Source organism: Mus musculus, chromosome 8 (assembly GCF_000001635.26).
Source record: "Mus musculus strain C57BL/6J chromosome 8, GRCm38.p6 C57BL/6J".
NCBI lineage: Eukaryota > Metazoa > Chordata > Mammalia > Rodentia > Muridae > Mus > Mus musculus.
This window is the reverse complement of record NC_000074.6, coordinates 76,455,057-76,466,418: the sequence shown is the minus strand read 5'-3', so window position 1 is coordinate 76,466,418 and position 11,362 is coordinate 76,455,057.

Here is an 11,362-nt window from a genome sequence, read left to right as displayed (position 1 = left end):
AAGACAAGGAGGGGCACTTCATTCTCATCAAAGGTAAAATCCTCCAAGAGGAACTCTCAATTCTGAATATCTATGCTCCAAATACAAGGGCAGCCACATTCATTAAAGAAACTTTAGTAAAGCTCAAAGCACACATTGCACCTCACACAATAATAGTGGGAGACTTCAACACACCACTTTCACCAATGGACAGATCATGGAAACAGAAACTAAACAGGGACACACTGAAACTAACAGAAGTGATGAAACAAATGGATCTGACAGATATCTACAGAACATTTTATCCTAAAACAAAAGGATATACCTTCTTCTCAGCACCTCATGGTACCTTCTCCAAAATTGACCACATAATAGGTCACAAAACAGGCCTCAACAGATTCAAAAATATTGAAATTGTCCCATGTATCCTATCAGATCACCATGCACTAAGGCTGATCTTCAATAACAAAATAAATAACAGAAAGCCAACATTCACGTGGAAACAGAACAACACTCTTCTCAATGATACCTTGGTCAAGGAAGGAATAAAGAAAGAAATTAAGGACTTCTTAGAGTTCAATGAAAATGAAGCCACTTCATACCCAAACTTATGGGACACAATGAAAGCATTTCTAAGAGGAAAACTCATAGCTCTGAGTACCTCCAAAAAGAAACTAGAGAGAGCATACATTAGCAGCTTGACAACACACCTAAAAGCTCTAGAAGAAAAGGAAGCAAATTCACCCAAGAGGAGTAGACAGCAGGAAATAATCAAACTCAGGGGCGAAATCAACCAAGTGGAAACAAGAAGAACTATTCAGAGAATCAACCAATCGAGGAGCTGGTTCTTTGAGAAAATCAACAAGATAGACAAACCATTAGCCAGACTCACTAGAGGGCACAGGGAAAGCATTCTATTTAACAAAATGAGAAATGAAAAGGGAGACATAACAACAGATCCTGAAGAAATCCAAAACACCATCAGATCCTTCTACAAAAGGCTATACTCAACAAAACTGGAGAACCTGGATGAAATGGAGAAGTTTCTAGACAGATACCAGGTACCAAAGTTGAATCAAGATCAGGTTAATGATCTAAACAGCCCGATATCCCCCAAAGAAAGAGAAGCAGTCATTAATAGTCTCCCAACCAAAAAAGGCCCAGGACCAGATGGGTTTAGTGCAGAGTTCTATCAGACCTTCAAAGAAGATCTAATCCCAGTTCTTCACAAACTATTCCACTAAATAGAAACAGAAGGTACTCTACCCAACTCATTCTATGAAGCCACAATTACTCTGATACCTAAACCACAAAAAGACCCCACAAAGATAGAGAACTTCAGACCAATATCCCTTATGAATATTGATGCAAAAATCCTCAATAAAGTTCTTGCTAACCGAATCCAAGAACACATCAAAACAATCATCCAACCTGACCAAGTAGGTTTCATCCCAGGGATGTAGGGATGGTTTAATATACGGAAATCCATCAACGTAATACAGTATATAAACAAGCTCAAAGACAAAAACCCCGTGATCATCTCATTAGATGCTGAGAAAGCATTTGACAAAATCCAACACCCATTCATGATAAAAGTCTTGGAAAGATCAGAAATTCAAGGCCCATACCTAAACATGATAAAAGCAATCTACAGCAAACCAGTAGCCAACATCAAAGTAAATGGAGAGAAGCTTGAAGCAATCCCACTAAAATCAGGGACCAGATAAGGCTGTCCACTCTCTCCCTACCTATTCAACATTGTACTTGAAGTCCTAGCCAGAGCAATTAGACAACAAAAGGAGATCAAGGGGATACAAATTGGAAAGGAAAAAGTCAAACTATCACTTTTTGCAGATGATATGATAGTATATATAAGTGACCCTAAAAATTCCACCAGAGAACTCCTAAGCCTGATAAACAGCTTCAGTGAAGTAGCTGGATATAAAATTAACTCAAATAAGTCAATGGCCTTTCTCTACACAAAGGACAAACAGACTGAGAAAGAAATTAGGGAAACAACACCCTTCTCAATAGCCACAAATAATATAAAATACCTAGGCGTGACTCTAACTAAGGAAGTGAAAGATCTCTATGACAAGAACTTCAAGTCTCTGAAGAAAGAATTTAAAGAAGATCTCAGAAGATGGAAAGATCTCCCATGCTCATGGATCGGCAGGATCAATATAGTCAAAATGGCTATCTTGCCAAAAGCAATCTACAGATTCAATGCAAACCCCATCAAAATTCCAACTCAATTCTTCAACGAATTAGAAAGGGCAATCGGCAGATTCATCTGGAATAACAAAAAACCTAGGATAGCAAAAACTCTTCTCAAGGATAAAAGAACCTCTGGTGGAATCACCATGCCCGACCTAAAGATGTACTACAGAGCAATTGTGATAAAAACTGCATGGTACTGGTATAATGACAGACAAGTAGACCAATGGAACAGAATTGAAGACCCAGAGATGAACCCACACACCTATGGTCACTTGATCTTTGACAAGGGAGCTAAAACCATCCAGTGGAAAAAAGACAGCATTTTCAACAAATGGTGCTGGCACAAATAGCTGTTATCATGTAGAAGATTTCGAATTGATCCAGTACTATCTCCTTGTTCTAAGGTGAAATCTAAGTGGATTAAGGATCTCCACATAAAACCAAAGACACTGAAACTTATAGAGGAGAAAGTAGGGAAAAGCCTCGAAGATATGGGTACAGGGGAAAAATTCCTGAATAGAACAGCAATGGCTTGTGCTGTAAGATCGAGAATCGATAAATGGGACCTCATAAAATTGCAAAGCTTCTGCAAGGCAAAAGACACCTTCAATAAGACAAAAAGACCACCAACAGATTGGGAAAGGATCTTTACCTATCCCAAATCGGACAGGGGACTAATATCCAATATATATAAAGAACTCAAGAAGGTAGATTCCATAAAATCAAATAACCCCATTAAAAAATGGGGCTCAAGGCTCCCAATGGAGGAGCTAGAGAAAGAACCCAAGGAGCTAAAGGGATCTGCAACCCTATAGGTAGAACAACATTATGAACTAACCAGTACCGCGGAGCTCTTGACTCTAGCTGCATATGTATCAAAAGATGGCCTAGTCGGCCATCACTGGAAAGAGAGGCCCATTGGACACGCAAATTTTATATGCCCCAGTACAGGGGAACGCCAGGGCCAAAAAGGGGGAGTGGGTGGGTAGGGGAGTGGGGGTGGGTGGGTATGGGGGACTTTTGGTATAGCATCTGAAATGTAAATGAGCTAAATACCTAATTAAAAAATGGGGAAAAAATGGGGCTCAGAACTGAACAAAGATTTCTCACCCGAGGAATACCGAATGGCAGAGTAGCACCTGAAAAAATGTTCAACATCTTTAATCATCAGGGAAATGCAAATCAAAACAACCCTGAGATTCCACCTCACACCAGTCAGAATGGCTAAGATGAAAAATTCAGGTGACAGCAGATGCTGGCGAGGATGTGGAGAAAGAGGAACACTCCTCCATTGTTGGTGGGATTGCAAGCTTGTACAACCACTCTGGAAATCAGTCTCGCGGTTCCTCAGAAATTTGTACATAGTACTACCGGAAGATCCAACAATACCTCTTCTGGGCATATATCCAGAAGATGCCCCAACCGATAAGAAGGACACATGCTCCAGTATGTTCATAGCAGCCTTATTTATAATAGCCAGAAGCTGGAAAGAACCCAGATGCCCATCAACAGAGGAATGGATACAGAAAATGTGGTACATTTACACAATGGAGTACTACTCAGCTATTAAAAAGAATGAATTTATGAAATTCCTAGGCAAATGGATGAACCTGGAGGGCATCAGCCTGAGTGAGGTAACCCAATCACAAAGGAACACTCACAATATGTACTCACTGATAAGTGGATATTAGCCCAGAAACTTAGGATACCCAAGATATAAGATATAATTTGCTAAAAACATTAAACTCAAGAGAACGAAGACCAAAGTGTGGACACTTTGCCCCTTCTTAGAATAGGAAACAAAACACCCATGGAAGGAGTTACAGAGACAAAATCTGGAAGTGTGACTAAAGGATGGACCATCTAGCGATTGCCAAATCCAGAGATCCATCCCATGATCAGCTTCCAAACGCTGACACCATTGTATACACTAGCAAGATTTTGCTGAAAGGACCCAGATATAGCTGTCTCTTGTGAGACTATGCCAGGGCCTAGCAAACACAGAAGTGGATGCTCACAGTCAGCTATTGAATGGACCACAGGGCCCCCAATGGAGGAACTAGAGAAAGCACCCAAGGAACTAAAGGGAACTGCAACCCTATAGATGGAACAACAATATGAACTAAGCAGTACCCTGGAGCTCTTGTCTCTAGCTGCATATGTATCAAAAGATGGCCTAGTCGGCCATCACTGCAAAGAGAGGCCCATTGGACTTGCAAACTTTATATGCCCCAGTACAGGGGAATGCCAGGGCCAAAAAGGGGGAGTGGGTCGTTAGGGGAGTGGGGGGTGTATGGGGGACTTTTGGTATAGCATTGGAAATGTAAATGAGCTAAATACCTAATAAAAAATGGGGAAAAAAGTAGTGGCAAAAAAATATATAATATCTAAACCCTAAGGTTATGGAAATCAATGGGGTCAATGGACAGAAGGTCTGAATACATGTAGTTGAATGATCCATCATCCTGTTAGTTCTTTTGTTGAATATAGATGGGTGATAGTAATCAGAAGTATACCCATCAACAACTGATGGAAAGTTTTGACCGAACTTTTACCAGGAATCAATGTTGCCTGAACTAAGAAATGGTAAGCCTGCAAGAGAAGCCACCCTGAAAATATGGACACATATAGTATTGCTTACAATCAATGACATTGACTTTCCTCTCCCACTATCTAATCAGGTGGTTTTAGTAAAAGGAAAAGCAGCCAAGTGAAGAACCAGTCCAATAAAATCCTGGTCCCAAGGAGTACATCTTGTCACGCAAAGATAGCTTGCTTTAAAACTGAAGTACAGTAAAATAAATGATGTTGTAATTTTTGATAGGCTCATTTGCTACAAGGTATAGTACCATAGATACATTGGATAAAGAGAAAGTTGAAATTGAACTAGAACACTTCATCTAGTTCTGGCTTCAGAGGGAGAGTAAAGACAAGGCATTGGAGAATCAAGGAATCGACACACAGGAGAGAAGAGGCAGGTAAACAGCTTAGGAATGCCACGGTGAAGCAACATGGAAGGAAAATTGGATGGTAACAATGTAACAGTCAAAGAGAGTTGAAGCAGAAGATATGATAGTGCATAATCTTACTACTCAGGAGGCAGAGGCAGGAGAGAACAGTCTGGTTTTGGTCAACTTGGCTGCATAGTGATAACCTGGCCCAGAAAAATAAAATAAAATAAAATAAAATAAAATAAAATAAAATAAAATAAAATAATAAAATAAAATAAAATAAAATAAAATAAAATAAAATAAGAAGACCTGAAGCCCAGTGACATAGCATGGCCATTTTATATGTCCAGACTACCTGGTGAGGCCATGAATAGTTAGGACAAGCTACATAGCAACTTAGCCACTGGCCATACACTAAACCTCTGGGACCACAAGCAAACCAAGCTCCTCTTTTTAAAGTTAGTTTGCTGAGGTATTCCATTTGGACAGATTGGTCACTACCCACCTTCCATTTCTCTCACTTTTATTTCTTCCTCTTATTGTCTATTGTCTCTCTTCAGCACATCCTGGTGCAAATTATACATGACTTGAACATGAGCTTCATCAGTTAATTACTAAAAGCATGAACTTCAGTCATTTCCTTCTGAGTCCCAGTATTCAGGGGGAAAAAACGTAAATTAATGTGTTTTAGTTTGTAAAAGGAAGATCTGCTTCCAACAGTTTATGAGAAGAGCATATATAGTAACTAGTAGAGTATGTATAACATATAGATACAAAAACCACTATATAACGTTTGGGCAAACGTAGATGTGGATTTTTAATATTACTGATGTATTTCAGTAGTCTTTCTCTCTTCTATTTTTCCTTTATAATTCCAAATAGCACGACGTTAAGAAAGGGACAAAAAACTAGAAAGAGAGGCCCATTGGACAGGCAAACTGTATATGCCCCAGTACAGGGGAATGCCAGGGCCAAAAAATTGGGAATGGGTGGGTAGGGAAGTGGGGGGGGGGTATGGGGGACTTTTGGGATAGCATTGGAAATGTAATTGAGGAAAATATGTAATAAAAAATATTTTTAAAAAAGCATACCCTTTTCTTTAAAGTTCTTTTAGAAAAGTCTTCAGACTAGAGGAATGGACCTGAGAATCTACTAGGATTTATTTTAGTCACATGACTCCACAATTAATCCAATATACATTTCCTCTTTGGACTGTGTATTGCTCATTTTCATTGAGCTAGAGAAGCCACTGTTCTCTTCTGATGTCCTGCATATTTTTTGAATTGAAAAATTAAGGAAAGAAACTATCTCAGAGGGGGTGGAGTAAGAGTGGACCAAGGACAAATTTACTACTACCAGACCTGGTCAAGTCTGACCTGAGTGGGCTGCAACGTTCAGGCCTCTGGGAGAGATGAGTGAGCTCCAGACCTCGGTTTCCTTCTGGATTGGCCATGGCTGTGGTTTCTGTGGAGATCCTAACAGAGGCCAGCCCTATGCTGATTTAACTGTGTTATCAGATGACATGGATCTTAGTGGTAGCAGCTATCTCAATACTGTTGTCGATCTAGAATCAGAGTAATCACTGGATTAACTTTAAGCATGGACTGTGTTTCAGCACCTTCTGGGCCACATTTCATGGGCCACATTTCTTCACAGCAGAAGCTATAATCTAACCAGTGACAGCCCAAGTCCTGACAGTCTCCTTACAGTCAGAGCCGAATTTCACAGGAAGTTGAAGAGTCATTGATTTTGGCCTCAGTCCTTTTCTCTCTTTGAGGTTATGGTAACAAACTAGCCTAAACCTAATGGGTCACAACAACAGCAGCAGTACATTGTTTCGTAGCTCTGGAGATGAGAAAAGCAAGATAAGCATGTATGTATTCAAGCTACTCCCATCTAATACCTGTAAGGGAAACTGATCAGCCATCTCTCCAAGCTTTAGTTACCTTGTTAGACTGTGATATTACTCGGCTTCTGATGTGTCACCTGATCCTACTTCTCTCTTCATATGGTGTTCTTTTGTGTTTAATATCTGCTGTTTTCAAACTTCTTTTTATAGGGACACTGATCATACTAGATTAAGAACTTGTAGTATGTAATTTATTTCCTCTGCAACAATACTACATCTAAAGATGGCCATATCCTTAGGTACTGATGGCTAGTGCTATGGCATATACATTTCTAAAGAACAAAAAGCATAAGAAGGATAAACTCTGAAATATATTTGGTTAAAAATTATTAAGACTCAAATTACATAAAGTATATTTAGATAGCCCACACTTATTAGAGCAAGTCATGAATGGTCCTTCCAGCCAGCTTTTGACATTTTAAGTAGTCATCAAACATACTTGTTAGTTGAGAACCTATATGGATAGATACCAAATGTTTGCAAAGAATATGGCTAAAGTTAAATATATATGGCCATCATTTAGTTTTAAACCATTTATATTTAAATCAGAAATATTTGAGATCTTCTCTGTTGGTCCAAAAGGGGAAAAAGCGTATATTCTCTTACTCAAATGAAGTAGAGGTTTGACTGTTCATTCTGCTTATTTATGTACATGAAAACTATGGAGTCTCTATGTATACAATATGATTTAGTAGGACTCCAAAGCATAGTTTTCAATGAGAGGCTAGAGGGGAAATTTTCATCCTGGTTAATGTACATGAATAAAAGTTTGGGGGTAAATAAACATTTGGGAAAGGCCACCAGAAATGTAAGGTTTGGAATATTTGGAGAGTGGATTAAGAAAAGTAGTTTGATATTCTAAAACAGCGGATCCCACTAGGTCTTGACTGAGTTCAGATCTGTGAAAGATATATTTAGTGCCTGGAAAGTTTGCTGAGCCTCACTGTGCTCTCCATACCTGAAGTAATTTGCTTGTTGTTGATATCTACTGATCACTTTGATGCTTCTATTATGTAGATCTTGTCTTCCTCAGTAAAGCAGCATTTATACAGTATCGGGGGTTGTACAGGTTTCCCCCTGCATTTCTGTCCTGTGCCATTAGCATAGTTTTTAAGTTACTAAAAGTACAACTTTGCATGCTTAATATGAATTTAAGAATCATGACCAAGAACATGCAATTATAAAGGACAGATGATCCTGTATTATGAAATCTCTTAGGACCTTAGATATGGAAGTATAGTTTGTCTTAACAGATTTCTAAGAAAGAGATGACATGGTTCCTAAGTTACAAGTGAAAGTATTTGAGGTATAACCAGCTTGTGTCTCAGATTAGTAATCTGAATTTATATCTGCTAGATTATGGACTCTACAATATTTTTACTCAAGGTTAGAGAACAGAAAATATTGAATCCCATGGTACATCACAAAATCAAAACCTATGACCATGTCCTTGATTAGAAATGACAAAAAAGAAAAAAGAAAAACAGCAAAATGAGGAGTATGTGACTTTCCTTAAAGACCACAACACAGTTATACTGTCATTGAAACTGTCCTTTCATTATTGTCATTGACCCAGGGGGTCAACTTGCCTACTGTACAGTACATACTGAGTATCTGGTAGTAATTTTTCTCATTATCTATCTATCACTTCCAATCTCATGCATGCTGAACCCACAAACAATTTTCCTTTTAGATTTTGTACATTGTTTTCAATTGTGTTATATACATTTACATGCAGTCCACATGACCATAATATAAAGTTATTAAGTGGAAATGCAGGCCAGTCACTGCCACTGGCATGATGCTCAGTGGTGTAGCAAAAAATGGGTCACAGAGTTACACAATGGACTTTACACAAGAGTTGATTTTCTCTTCTAAAGGTCACTTTGAATGTCAGTCCATTGTTAAAAATTGTCAAATATATTAACCTAATAGAGAACCACTAAATACAAAACCGAGCATAAGGATGGCAAGTATGGAGAAAAGTGTGATCTTTCTGTTTAATGTGAGATACTTTAGCATCTTCAAGCACACTGGAAAAGACCACTACAAAACTTGATTGATCTTTTCCTTTGACTCTCTGGCTTCACCAAGAAGAAATGGAAAACACCCAGAGATGACGCACAGTTATAAAGAAAAGACAAGCTAAGCACGGAACTTTAAAAACTGAGAACAAGGATGGAAAGCATGCTTTCAAACCGACCCAGGCAATTTACAATGTGGTTGAGGCAGGCCCCGAAGCTTGTGAACAGTCTGCCCTGGAAAGTGGGGAAGCTCAGGGAAAGCCAAGCCATACACATCAGGGCTTAGCAGGATAGCTTTCTGCAATCACTGCCATTTCCACGGGATGATGTTGTGTTTGCTGTCTATCCAGTGATGTGCAGGAATGCACTTCTGAGATTCAGGAGTGATCCCCCATGCGACCTGCCCAGATGTGGGAGGGACAGACATTTGGGTACATGAATATTCAGTGGGCATTGGAGACAACATTTGAAATATCAGAAGTCTGAGTTAATTTTTTCTATGTTTTTATGTTTTGTTAGATTATTGTTAATATATAAAACATAATAAAATGGAGGTTAGCAGACAATTTTGTGGGTTTGGTTCTTTTTTCAGCTTTACATGGTTCTGGAGGTCAAACTCAGGTCACTGGGCTGGCAGTTTCAGGCAGCAAGTCCCTTTAATCCATGGAGGCACCTTGTCCCTGAATATCTTAAAGTAACTTAAATGATCCAACAATGCAACTCTCGGTACATATAAATAAAAGCCGGGGCTGGGGGAACATTTAGAAAGTCCCAAAGACCTGGAGTGTGAGAGGTTCCCCCAGGATTCAGTGGGGGTGACTTTAGCGGAAATGCTCAACAATGCAGAGGTGGAATCTGAAGAGATCATCTCCAGTAGATAGGGTCCCCAGAGGAGGGATAGGAACAACAACCTTCAAAAATTTTGATCTAGAATTGTTCCAGTCTAAAATAAATGCAGCGGGGGAAATGGAGCAGAGTCTGAAAGAAAGGCCATCCAGAGGCTGGACCAACTTAGGATCCATCCCATAACAGTAATACTCATGCTATGTTGTGCTTTCAGACAGGAGCTGTCCTCTGAGAGCCTCCACCAATAGTTGAATGAGACAGATACAAGTACTTAAAACCAAGCTTGGATTGAGGTTGGAACCCCGATGGAAGAGTTTTGGGAAGAATTGAAAGAGCTGAAGGGAATTGCAACCACATAGGAAGAAAAACAGTGCCAACTAATCTGGACCCCTGGGAGCCCCCAGAGATGAAGCCACCAGCCAAAGAGCATACATGGCCTGGTCTGTAGTCCCTGGAACATATGTAGTAGAGGACTCCCCTATTTGGTCTTAGTGGGAAAGGATGTGCCTAATCCTGTAAAGACTTGATGCCCCAGTGAAGGTGGGTGCCCAGGGGGGAGGGCACCCTCTCAGAGGCAAAGGGGAGTGGGGAGGAGGTGAAGAATTCTGGGAGGGGGGACAGAAAGGGGGACAAAAATAAAGCATGTAATGGTAAAACATATTCTAACAAACAAACAACAAAACTCTGAAAACAGTAGCTGAAGACATATCTGAATATCATACATATTCATACTCAAGGTATAGTGGGAAGCAATGGGTATGCTTACTGATATGGACTAAATGTGCTCTGCACATACAAATGAACATAGTTTGCCACTGTTAAAGGAAAGAAATTCCAGTGCATTCACCAAAATAGGTAAACCCTGAGGACATTATGTAAATGGAATAAAACAGTCACTGAAAGACAAACATCTATGTGTGTACATGTGTGCATGTACATGTATGCCTGTATGGGGGGTGGGGTGGGAAGTGCATGTGTACCAAGGATTGCAGAGTAACCTTCTGTAACTCCTTTCACTGTGAGTTCTGAGACTGGGACTCGGGCTGTCAGTCTGGTGTGGCAAGTGCTCTTACTCACAGAGCCATCTTGTGGGCCCTCATTTAGAAACCCTTACACCTTAGAGCAGAGGAAAAGATGGATTCACCATGTGAAGGTAGCAAAAATTGCTGAATAGGACACTTGCTAATCCTTATGCAACCTATGTACTTACTAAATACATTAAATAAGCCTTTGGTAACAACCCTCCATAGATTCAGTGGTGTAGGATATCTGAAGTTCAATAATATGATACTATGTATCATAAATGTCTATAATGTGCTTGATTATGATAACTCTTTCCTTCCACCACTTCCTGAATACTATACTACATGCTTGAGGTTTTCACATTTAGCCATAAAAAGTCCCAGATTCTGCAATATTATCAGCTCCTAGAG